This window comes from Podarcis tiliguerta (assembly GCF_965153285.1).
Source record: "Podarcis tiliguerta genome assembly, chromosome: 1".
NCBI classification, from domain to species: domain Eukaryota; kingdom Metazoa; phylum Chordata; class Lepidosauria; order Squamata; family Lacertidae; genus Podarcis; species Podarcis tiliguerta.
In genome coordinates, this window is record NC_139534.1 from 118926015 (window position 1) to 118939697 (window position 13683).

The window sequence follows — 13683 nt, forward strand, 5'->3', positions numbered from 1 at the left end:
CTTATATTCCCTGCTCACTTATTTTTATGACACAAGAGGCCACAGGAACGAAAATGTTGTGAAATTCACATGTCTCCCACATATAGTTTATTTTGGATTACAGAGTACTAAGCTACGATCTTGTATATGTGGCACAGGACTCCAAAGGGGTTAGCTGGGGGGGGGGGGGTTGATATGAATTCCATATTAATTTTGTTGTTGAAACATTTCCTACAAAGTATGCTGTGGCATTCTTTTGAGGACCGTTTCATTAGCCGGAAAACCAGTGCAAATGTAACTTGCCTTGATGCCTCCCATGAGTCAAGCTACATCTCGCAGCAATAGTATGATTCATACTTGTGGTAAGATCTTGCCAGATAAAGTGTAAAAGCATTTATGAAAGCAAAGCTGAACACCACGGAAAATAGGAACACACTTGAGTGAAGAGGCCACTCGCGGAGCTCAAACATATTTGCTCTCAGAAAATTCTTCTTGAAATGTTGATGCTCAATATTATCATCTAGATATTGGCCATATATTTCTTAACTCTTGGGTTAATTTTGAGGCAGGGGGTTGGCACCCAATGGTATTTGATTTCAGGAACTGGAAACTGACCATTGATATTCTGCACTATGTGAGAGATGACAATAGTCCATGAAAGGATCTAAAAGGAGGAGAGGAAGAAATGGATGAATTATTGTTTCCAACACCCTGCCTGCCTATTCACACCAGAAAGCTTGATCTCAAGTGTTATTGCACTCTTCCATCCTTTTCTACAATATTTCACCAAGAATCTTCAGTGGGAGGGAAATTTACTATTGTCAGACATTGTAGCTGTCACCCTTGTTTGGGATGCATCGGGAGGATAGCAGTGATAGTTTTGCCTTGCACTTTTGCAAGTAAGGTAAAGGTAAAAGGACCCCTGACCATTAGGTCCAGTCGTGACCAACTCTGGGGTTGCGGCGCTCGTCTCACTTTATTGGCCAAGGGAGCCGGCGTACAGCTTCCAGGTCATGTGGCCAGCATGACTAAGCCGCTTCTGGAGAACCAGAGCAGCGCACGGAAACACCGTTTATCTTCCCGCCGGAGCGGTCCCTATTTATCTACTTGCACTTTGATGTGCTTTCGAACTGCTAGGGTGGCAGGAGCAGGGACTGAGCAACAGGAGCTCACCCCATCGTGGGGATTCGAACCGCCGACCTTCTGATCAGCAAGTCCTAGGCTCTGTGGTTTAACCCACAGTGCTACCCGTGTCCCTACTTTGCAAGTAGCTTCCCCTTAATATGCATTATTGGACATTTCTTTCCCTCGCAGGCTCATGTTTTCATGCATACATACATGTTTCTTTGCATTCCTTGGTTATAGAACTGCACCTCCAAATTCCAAGAAGTGTGGATTTCAAAGGAGAGCTGTGTTTCAGTTTGCAAATTGGTTCAGGAAGTGCAAATTTGGTCGGTTCATATGAACCTTACTTTCTCTCCAATCCGTTTAGTGTTCATCTTATTCTGGAATTCAGGGCCACACGAGAATGCTGGATATTTCTTTTTTCATTAGATCTAGAGTTATTGATTTTCAGCAGCAGCAGAATCCTCTGTGTCTGCCCAGAAGTAACCCCCATTGAGTTAATTTGGACTGACTCCCAGGGAGCTGTGTACAGAATTTCAGCCTAAATTGTGTGATGCCCATCCTAGTCCATTTAATTTATTTATTTATTTATAGGCCACCCTCTAGCAAAAATGTCTCTGGGTGGCTCACAGGATTAAAAACAACAAGCTAGAAATGCAGCAAGTATACATATAGGAGTATGACGAAGCAAAATGCAATTTAAAACAAGTTCAAAACAGATAAAATGAAAGAGAGAGCAGAAAATAAAAAACAGCAAGAGATAAAGTAACCTTAAAAATGGCAACATGATTTTAAAGGTGGGGGGGAATATACACACACACACACACACACACACACATATATACATTAATTCGTTCTGCGAGTTTTTTCGTCTTGTGAATTTTTTCGTCTTGCGAAGCACCACTGTGTATTGACGGTTTCCCATAGGAAAGCATTGGCGGTTTTTAAAAAAAGGCGCAAGACGTTTTCGTCTTGTGAAGCAAGCCCATAGGGAAATTCGCCTTGCGAAGCAACTCAGAAAACGAAAAACTCTTTCGTCTTGTGAGTTTTTCATCTTGCGAGGCATCCATCTTGCGAGGTACCACTGTATAAGCTTTTACATATGTTTTCCAAACAAAACATACGATGAGCTCCTCTCATCTTATACAACATCTTGTCTATAAGCCTAAGACTTCCATCAACCACGTCTAGTGATTTTCAACCTTCATCTCTTAATCTTGCATTTCATTATCTTAACTATTACTTTTAATAATCCATAACTTAAAGTCCATTCTCATAATTTTTTTCTGTATTATTTCATATAGTTCTTCTTACAAAACTCCTTGTAATACTACAAGCGTAGTCCATTGATTGAAATTGTTTTTCAAATAACTAGGCGTATATTCTCCAATCTTTCAAGAATTTCTGGTCCCGCTGGTTTCGAATTCTCCCTGTCATCTTATCCAATTCTGAGTAGTCCATTAATTTCACCTGCCACTCCTCTTTTGTCGGTAATTCTTCCTGCTTCCATTTATGTGCCAATAATACTCTTGCTGCCGTTGTTGCATATAAAAAGGTGGGGGGAATTTTAAATACAAACAAGGGATTTGACTGGCACTGAAAATACCAACTTCAAGACATATTTAAAGCACGTGACTTCCCCCAAAGAATCCTGGGAATGTAGTTTGTTAAAGGTGCTGGGAACTGTAGCTCTGTGGAGAAGAAACTGTGATTCCCAGCTTTGGGGGAAGTCGTGTCTTTAAAATGTGCATTAGATGTGCATTTGGGGGTCTGCAGTTGCCACCCATATTTGTAAGCTTAGGGTGAACCCTAGAAGATGCCCCAGAGTCCTTTGCAACATGGTGAAACGTTATGGCAGACACTGTGTCCTTGGCAGACATCTTGCGCTTACTCATCTGGGAGGAAGCCCATTGAATTCATTGGGAGATACTTATGAGTACATCTGAAGGCAGCCCTGTTTAGGGAAAGCTTTTAATGTTTAACAGACCACTGTATTTTAATACTTGGTTGGAAGCCGCCCAGAGTGGCTGGGGAAACCCAGCCAGATGGACGGGGTATAAATAAATTTATTATTATTATTATTATTATTATTATTATTATTACATCATCATCATTTTTAATTTGTATACTGTCCTTCTATCTTACAATACTCAAGGTGGTTCACAAGCTGAAGAAAGAAAAAATGTACATCTTATAACAAACTAAAAATGTACATCTTATAACAATCTAATACAAAAATGTGATAATAAAACATAACTTTAAAATAGGTAACCTATATCAAAAAAGAAACAATCAACAATCATTAGAATAGTATTAAATAATAATAATAACATATAAAAGTTAAACAGAAATCCACTCAGCAGTTACAATAAATAATTTCTAAACTATAATCAATAAAACAAAGGCAAGCCACAGTACATAAAATAATACAATACAAATTGAGAAGCAGAGACTAGAGGGTGGGGCAAGGCTGGTGGAAGGAGGCCTTGCCTGATGGAGTCTCTCCCCTCACAGTTCTTCCTCCAGGACCTGCTCCCTTATGAGGACTCCTAGGGCCAGAGGGTGGGGCAAGGCAGGTGGAAAGAGGCCTTGCCTGGTGGAGTCTCTCCCCTCACCCATATGTAAAGCAGTAGTAGTCAATGGGGTAGTCAATGGGGTGCCCTCCAGATGTTGCCAGGCAATTCCCGTAGCTGGTGGCCAGTGACAATGGGAATCATCATCCACAACACCTGGAGGACACCAAATGGCTACTTCCGACATAAAGGATTCCCTGAAGATAAAGCGTTCTTGAAAAATTGCTGTGATGAACTGTTGTGTCTCTGCTATAAACGACATCCAGCTACTTCGTGTCAGTGATCAAATACTCCAAAATATCGAATGCCAACTAGCAGATAATGAAATCAGATAACACTGGGTGCCAAGGAGAGGCAGCCAGTAGCCACAGGATATCTGGAGAAGAGCCAAATATTCAGGGACTACTTGGAGAAGGTCCAGCATCAATATTCTCAAAGGAGAATTTTGGGAGAAGATCAATTTCAGCCTTTTCTGTGCTCCCAAGACTAGGAGACCCTGGCCAGGCATATTCCTGGCAGACCCGAGAAACTGAAGCCACCCCAGTCTGTGTATCTTTACATTTAGAACTCTCAACAGACATAATCGTTTCCTTTCGCTCCAGCTGCAAACGATTAGGTGTGATAATGAGGCCGATGTTAGAAAACAATTATGTGATAGTGGTGAGTCTTTCAGACTCACCACTATCACATAATGCGAAGCCTTTATATTTGCTTCCTGTCATTCAGAAGAACTTTATATGTGGAGGGGGAGGAGAGGGAGAGAGTGGGAAAACCCACAACCACAACAGGAAAGGTTAAACAAGGACACACACACACACAAAAAAAATCTTAGTCAATCAAAGTGCGTAATGTGCAAAGTTGTTCCAGCTTGCTCTTCTGAGTGCCAAGGCTGCTGGAGACTAGCATACTGTACTTATAGCGTAATGCTCTATACATAACATGAAGCTCTGCCTGGCAATGATTAAACAAGCAGCACAAGGAGAGGGGAGTTTGCTCCACCCACTAGCAGAACACCATTGGCCTCTTTTTTTTCGGTCTTTAGATAATCTACCCATTGAGGGCCCACCTCCTGACTGATGGGATTCCCTTACGCAGGAGGCAGGTGGTCTGACGCACATGTTGTAGGACTTACACCTTTAAACACACACAACTGCAAATCACAGGACCGAATCATGGAGAAAGCCAGCTATCAGTCTGATCTCCAAAGAACATGGGAGGGAGGAGCAGAAGGGGGGGTGTAGCTTTGGATTCATGTCAAACACAGCTAGGTCTTTCCCGCTGGTCTTTCCCAAAGCTCTAAGCAATGTAAATATCCAACATACATTGAAAAATCTAGGCAGACTTCTTTTGCATACATGTCTGCATAATTGTTCACTTAACCACCTTCTTCCCTCACCCCACCCCCAACATCTCCCACCATGCCAGATGCTTGTTTTGATTGAAGTCGCACGGACACCAACCCAGGAGAGGAGGAGGAGGAGAAGCTGCACAGAGACCGAGTCCCATTCATTCATTTTTTTTTATTTTTGTCCCCTACTCTGGTGCACAGACAGGCAGCTTTTGTTCTTCAAGCTGTGCACAAACCCACAAGGGGGCAGAATCGGCTAGAAAAGGGAGAGACCTGGCTATCTGAGTCAACAAGACCCTAGCCAACTTAGCGTAAAACTAGCAACATGGAACGAGAGAGCACAATCCAAACTTGTTCAAGCTGCACTTTCCCAACAGAGTTGTAAGAGCTGGTCTTAACATTCTGCTGCATACCCACAGGAGGAGATGGAAATTCTGAACACTCCCACATATTGCCAGATAGGTAGGTAGATGATAGATAGATAGATGATAAATAGATAGATAGATAGATAATAAGAGAGAGGGAGGGGGCTGCCAAATGTCCAGATTTTCCCGGACATTGCCAGGATTTTAAAGTCGGAATTAACATCCGGGGGGATTTCCAAAAGACGCCGCTTTGTCCAAGTCAACCAAAATATTGCCAGTTTTTTTGGCATTTTTGTAAACAACTTCGGGTTTGTTTAAAAATGCTCAACAACTTTTGGGGTGTGCTGGTTTTTACTTTTTGAAATATGGCAACCCTAAGATAGATATCCCTGCATGTAGTAAAGCAGCCCAAAGGTAATGATGCAGATCTTCCCCTGATTCTTTTCTCTTTTTTTCATGCAGGGAGTCTCCCCACTTCCCTGGGGAGAAACTGAAATAAAACATGCCACCAACCCTCGATCTGAGTGAATTTGTCAGTTTTAGTTTCTCTCAGTTTCCCATCTCACCCCCCTCCAAACTTAAATTCAGTTCTCATTTCCACATCAATTTGTGATTTCTTTTTTAATTAAAAGAAAGTTCCCATGAAAATTCATCAGCATTTGGATGCAAATTTCTCCTAAAACACACTTTTTTTGCAAAGCAAAAATGTAATGCGTTCTTCTACATTGTTTTCACCAACATATTCATTTTAAAATGCACACTTTTTGTACATATTACTAGGCCAGAGAGCTGCGTTGCAAAAATTGGGAGTGCAGACTTGGTGGGTTCCCCTTTAAATACGAACTGAATTGAATTTCTTCCCCCCACCCCTAACCAGCACCACCTGTGAGCTGCACTAATACAACCCAACATGCTGCCACTTCGTTCCGCATAATCTGAGGATCAGCTCCTCTGCTCGGATCTTGCTTTTTTACTGCTACTTCTTGCACTGCTTGGGTAACCTCAGAAGCCCCAGATCATGTGGGAGGAGTTCATGACTCAGCTCCTTCCCACACTGGCTTCGTCGCTCTCAGAACAGAATGTAAGATCATAAGAAGAAACCCACTGGGTCAGACCAAAAGGCAACCGAGTCGAGCATCCGATTCCTAAAGTGGCCAACCACGTGAGAAGGCCACAGGCAGGGCAGGAGCACAATAGCACTTTCATGCTAGTGAGCCACAGCAACTGGGATTCAAAGAAACACCTTCTCCTATACTGGAGGAAAAAGAAGCACTGTGACTAGCAGATCCGATAGCCTTAGACTCCCTCAATTCATCTAATCCTCTTTTGGAGACATCTAAGTAGGTGACCATCAGAACATATTGTGGTAGCAAATTGATTCCTTTAAATATGTGCTGTGTGAAGAAGTCCTTCCTGGATGAAGGAGCTAAGAATTATTATTATTATTATTATTATTGCCCAACCCAATTGACTGGGTTGCCCCCAGCCACTCTGGGAGGCTTCCAACACATATAAAAACATAATAGCCAGTGTGGTGTAGTGGTTAAGAGCGGTAGACTCATAATCTGGGGAACCGGGTTCGCGTCTCCGCTCCTCCACATGCAGCTGCTGGGTGACCTTGGGCCAGTCACACTTCTTTGAAGTCTCTCAGCCCCAGTCGCCTTACACAGTGTTTGTTGTGGGAGAGGAAGGGACAGGAGAATGTTAGCCGCTTTGAGACTCCTTAGGGTAGTGATAAAGCGGGATATCAAATCCAAACTACTACTACTACTACTACTACTACTACTCTTCTTCTTCTTCTTCTTCTTCTTCTTCTTCTTCTTCTTCTTCTAAAATGTTAAATATTAAAAACTTCCTGATACAGAGCTGCTTTCAGATGTCTTCTAAAAGCTTTGTAGTTCTTTATTTCCTTGACATCTGATGGGAGGGTGTTCTGCAGGGAGGGCACCAAGAAAACCATCAGAGCTGGACTTCAGTCTCCAGGCTGAACAATGGGGGAGGGGAGACGCTCCTACAGGACCGAGGCCATTTAGGGCTTTAAAGGTCAGCACCAACACTTTGAATTGTGCTCGGAAAAGTACTGGGAGCCAGTGTAGATCCTTTAGGACCGGTGTTATGTGGTCCCAGCAGCTGCTCCCAATCACCAGTCTAGCTGCCGCATTCTGGATCAGTTGTAGTTTCTGGGTCACCTTCAAAGGTAGCCCCATGTAGAGCACATTGGACTAGTCAAAGTGGGAGATAACCAGACCATGTACCACTCTGGTGAGGCAGTGCATGGGCAGGTAAGGTCTCAGGTGGCGTACCAGATGGAGCTGGTAGACAGCTGCCCTGGACACAGAATTGACTCCCAGGCTGCACACCTGGTCCTTTAGGGGCACAGTTACCCATTCTTCACCAGGGAGTCCCCCACACCTGCCTGCCCCCTGTCCCCCCAAAACAGTACTTCTGTCCTGTCAGGATTCAACCTCTATCCGTTAATCACCATCTGTCCTGTGCTAAAGTAGCTCCCATACTGCTTCAGAGCAAGCCTTTTGCTTGTGCCCGAGAGGGAGAGTTAACAAGCAGGTAGCCCGTGCAGTGACCTGGGTGGCGCTGTGGGTAAAAGCCTCAGTGCCTAGGATTGCCGATCGAAAGGTCGGCGGTTCGAATCCCCGCGGCGGGGTGCGCTCCCGTCGCTTGGTCCCAGCGCCTGCCAACCTAGCAGTTTGAAAGCACCCCCGGGTGCAAGTAGATAAATAGGGACCGCTTACTAGCGGGAAGGTAAACAGCGTTCCGTGTGCGGCTCTGGCTTGTCAGAGCAGCGATGTCACGTTGGCCACGTGACCCGGAAGTGTCTTCAGACAGCGCTGGCCCCCGGCCTCTTGAGTGAGATGGGCGCACAACCCTAGAGTCTGTCAAGACTGGCCCGTACGGGCAGGGGTACCTTTAGCCCGTGTTACTGTGGGGAACCTCTGGCCCTCCAGAGGTTGCGGGACTACAACTCCCATCTTCCCTGACAATTGGCCATGCTAGCTAGGGCAGCTGGGAGTTGACATCCCACAGCATTTGGAGGTCACCAAGTTCACCATCAATGCTGTAGGAAATGGCTACCCTAAATTCTCTCATCTATTTAACTATTAAAGCAGGCTTTTGCCAGTTAGTGGCCAAGATGAATATATATACTACTATGGTCTTCACAAGCCTGTTTGTGTTGCCTGTCTCCGAGAGCACAAACAGCTCCTGACAAGCCATAATTGAAATCTGGTGGGTTGAGACTGGCCTGGTGGGTCATTCCTATCTCATCGTCGAGTTCAGCAGCAGATTTAAAAGCAAAGGGACAATCTCCAGGTGGCAGCAGACAGCTTTCAGTCACCCTCCTCTCCTACTTGCTGTAAGGTAATAATCAGTGTCCCTTAAGCCAAAGCAGGTGGGAGGGCTAATTCTAGGGGAGGGGAACTAATTTGGGGAAATGAAGACCATTAACAGGGGAGCAGCAATGCTGTGATGCACATTAAACACTTTCTTTGCACTTCAGAATGGAGACATAGGTGTGCAAACTGAACACCAGATCTGGTACTTCAGAAAACAGCCTAATGTGGACCAAAGGGCTTTGAAAGCTGCTTGATTCAGTTTGGTTCCAAATCCTGATGCAGAGAGACAAAAGTTTGCTGCCTTCTCCATTCTGTATTATTGGGCAGGGGCTTAATTAATAATCAAATCGCTATGCCTTTTTACTCCTTACGGAATTGGCTGGGGTTTGTAGGCATAATGGTACCTCCTGAATGGATAAGTCTGCTAACTTAGAGACAAAGAGATCTAGGGGTTTGGGCCTAAGCAACTTTAAAGCTTGTACTTCCTCTCAAAATGGAACCATCCATAACTTTAAAGAAAACATTTTTGGCAGAAATGGATGAAATTTGAAAGCCTAGTAGCCGCTTTCTAGGAGATGCCTCCTTCAAGATTCTAGAAGGACAGCCTGCTGCTTTCACAGTTTTTGGGATTCAGTTATCAAAGGATTCCGTTAATCTCCCTTATTTTTTGGTGGGCAATTAGAATGAAGAAAAAAGCACACATCATAGTGTTCCCCTTAGATAAAACAGAAATAAAACCTGGCCCAATTCAAGGTTGGTGCTAGGGTTGTTGTTGTTTAGCCGTTTAGTCATGCCCGACTCTTCGTGACCCCATGGACCAGAGCACGCCAAGCACTCCTGTCTTCCACTGCCTCCCGCAGTTTGGTCAAACTCATGCTGGTAGCTTGGAGAACACTGTCCAACAATCTCGTCCTCTGTCGTCCCCTTCTCCTTGTGCCCTCAATCTTTCCCAACATCGGGGTCTTTTCCAGGGAGTCTTCTCATGAGGAGGCCAAAGTATTAGAGCCTCAGCTTCAGGATCTGTCCTTCCAGTGAGCACTCGGCTTCCTTAAGGTACAAAGCCCTAAATGGCTTAGGATCCAAGTACCTAAAAGGAGCAATTCCCCAGTATCAACCCCCTGGAGCCCTATAATCAGTAAGCCCTTCTTCTTTGCCTTTTTGCTGTCCCTTCCATCCTTCCCTACATGCAGTGTGGTTTTGACTAGAAAAGTTAGACAAAATCCTCACCTGCCTGCGCTTTCTGAATTCAGTCAAGTTGTTTGCCGTTCCTCCAGCTTGTTATATTTTAAGAAATATAGCCTTTATCCCAGAGTTTGGTCTCATGTGTTTTCTTCATGGGAGTGGGAGCAAAGGGTTCTGGGGCCAAGCCATGGTAAGCCTTGGCTCCTGTTAAGCCCTCCTCATATCTGCAGCTCTGGTCTGTATTGTTCTGCTGGAATTTCTGGAGTTAATGTTTCACATTCCGCAAGATTTTTATCTGCGGCCCTGGCTACATCTCTGAGAGAGGGGTTGCCAGAAAGGTTATTTATCATGCTTTCTAAACTTTAGGTTTGGGCTGGGTGTTCATCAATATGCGGATGAGACCCAGCTCTACCTCTCTTTTAAATCAGAACCAGTGAAGGTGGTGAAGGTCCTGTGTGAATGACTGGAGGCAGTTGGAAGATGGATGGTGGCTAACGGATTGAGGTTGAATCCTGACAAGACAGAAGTACTGTTCTTGAGGGACAGGGGACAGGCTGGTGTGGAGGACTCTCTGGTCTTGAATGGGGTAACTGTGCCCCTGAAGGACCAGGTGTGCAGCCTGGGAGTCATTTTGGACTCACAGGTGCCCATGGAGACTCAGGTAAATTCTGTGTCCAGGGCAGCTGTTTACCAACTCCATCTGGTACGCAAGCTGAGACCGTACCTGCCCGCAGACTGTTTTGCCAGAGTCGTGCATGCTCTAGTTATCTCCCGCTTGGACTACAGCAATGCACTCTACTTGGGGCTACCTTTGAAGGTGACTCGGAAACTGAAATTAATCCAGAATGCGGCAGCTAGACTGGTGACTGGGAGTGGCTGCCAAGACCATATAACACCGGTCCTAAAGGATCTTCACTGGCTCCCAGTGTGTTTCCGAGCAAAATTCAAAGTGTTGGTGCTGACCTTTAAAGCCCTAAATGGCCTCGGCCCAGTATACCTGAATGAGCATCTCCACCCCCATAGTTCTGCCCGGACAATGAGGTCCAGTGCTGAGGGCATTCTGGAGGTTCCCTTGCTGCGAGAAGTGAGGTTACAGGGAACCAGGCAGAAGTCCTTCTCGGTAGTGGCGCCTGCCCTGTGGAATGCCCTCCCACCAGATGTCAAGGCAATAAGCAATTATTTTACATTTAAAAGACAACTGAAAGCAGCCCTGTTTAGGGAAGTTTTTAATGTTTGATGCTGTATTGTTTTTAATATTTAGTTGGAAGCCACCCAGAGTGGCTGGGGAAACCCAGCCAGATGGGTGGGGTATAAATAAATAAATGATAATGAAGATGATCATAGAATCATAGAATCATAGAAGAGTTGGAAGAGACCACAAGGGCCATCGAGTCCAACCCCCTGCCAATGATGATGATGATGTTGATGATGATGATAAAATGGGGGTGGCCTAGAAGCACAGGCTATATTGTCCACTCCCATTGAAATCACTGCTCTTCAGATGCTCCCATCTGCAGCAAGATCATTTGGCCAAGTCCATGGCTTCACATCTCCAAGATCTCTTTCTCATAAATAAATCTACAGTGGAACCTCGGGTTGCGGATGTAATCTGTGACAGAGGGACGTCCGCAACCTGCATCATTCGCATCCTGAAGTGCTGCGTCTGCGCAGGCGCCGGCGAGATTTGGCATTTTTGCGCATGCACGAGGCGCGATTTAGCGCTTCTGCACATATGCAAGTGGCGAAACCCAGAAGTAACCCGTTCCGGTACTTCCGGGTTTCCTGCGGTCCACAACCCGAAAACACGTAACCTGAAGCGTCCGTAACATGAGGTATGACTGTATTAAGATAAGCAACATCTCAGCATCATTTGTCCAGCTCCTATAATTCACCAGCTCCCCTGCAAAATATAATAACCTTGCAGAATTAAAGACAACCGAAGCTCAGCCTGACATGAAGGTGATAACTCTAACTAAAGTCTAGGAAATTTCTAGAGGCCTTGCTTCAAGATTTACTGTTATAGATGTGATGAAGAAGTACTGTACTTTGTGTTTTTATTTAATTTCATGTTTCCTTCCTGTAGAACAAGAATTGTGTACTGAATGATGGGGATGGATGATGGGACTTGTAGTCCAGAACCTCTGGAGGGCACTGCATTGGATACCCTTCCTTTAAAGAAATAGTGATTCCATCACCGATTTCCAATGTCTCATCTTGTTTAGCCTTTACAGACAGAGTGTCAAATGGGTGATTTAAATGAAAGCCCTCCCTTTGCTCCCCCAATTAACACCACTAAATAAATCTTAGCTGAGATAAATCATCCGCCATAAATTTCAGTGTTACCAAAATATCAATGGGAAATGTATTTTTTATCTATTGAGGGAAATTTAACATAATGTATAGCAGGGGTCAGCAAGGCTTACTGGGCATGGGCCAGATCACTCCCGTGGAGATCCTCCGTGGGCCAGGCGTGATGCTGGAAATTGTGTCTGCGCATGTCTGCAGTGCCGGAAATCACTTCTGTGCATGCCCAAACGCCAGAAATTGCGCCTGCACAGAAGCGATTTCCAGCGCTGCGGACATGCGCAGACGCAATTTCCAGCATCTGGGCATGTGCAGAAGCAATTTCCGGAGCCGCAGAAGAGAGTCCCTGTGCCACACCAGTTTATTGTAGTGTGTGGGGACTCGCCAAGCAGGCGGCTCGGTTTGGGGGTGGCTCATGGGCCGGTTAAACAGCCTCTGTGGGCTGCTTCCGGCCCATGGGCCTTAGGTTGCCAACCCCTGATGTATAGCTTAGTAGACAAGTGCTACCACTTGCTGTCAGAAAGACCATCTTTCACCATAGTATTTATTTTCATTTTGTATTTCTGTAGTCAGAGTAAATCAAACAAGTGTGTCCTTGACTCGCAGCCTCACAAATTAAAATTCGTCATGGTAATCATTTAAATGAACTTCTTGTTGATTAGCTACTGATTAAACCTTGCAACTCAAATGTGTTAGTTTTTAAATAAATAAGGCAACCAGGGGGGGAGTGCAATATTCCAAATAGAAATAAATATCTATTAAAACAAATAGATATTTGTTTTGAATTCTTTTTTTATCAGAGGCACTGCGGGCAAAGACATCTCTGATATATCCTTGCTGGGTAATATGCATTACGGTGTAGCAGCTTCTGAATGAGTTAGCCATCTTGGCCTTTTAGGAAGCAGACAGTGGCATATGTTGATTGGGGGTTATTGAACTAAGTCATGCTCAGAGTTGGCCTGTTGATTTGACTATATGACTAACACTGGAAATTATCCTATATAATTTGGAGGGCACGAGGTTGAGGAAGAATGCCCTATCCATTAAAGCAGTTAGTCTGCCTTCATTTGCTGGCCTTCAGCCAGTGCTCTTCAAAGGCCATTACTGAATATTAATAATAATAGTTATATTATTAAATGGTGGTTCTTCCAAGGAGGGAGGAAATGTTAAACTTGGAACTGAGACGTCTGGAGCCAGGATCATTGCCTATTCGCCTGGAGGAAGACAACAACCACTGTCTCCCACTACGATGCAGAATGATTTGATTGAGAGGCTGCATAGTTTTAAATAGCAAGATGGGTGTCCTTGAGGATAACCAGTTGAAAATAATCTAATCCATATGGTTTTCCAAGGCCTTGCCCAGACTCAGCCCTTGCGCCCTTCAAAACGAGTCATTTGACTTAATTTGCTTCCGAAGGGGAAGGAGAAGGGGAAATTATCAGACAGCCAAGGCTAAT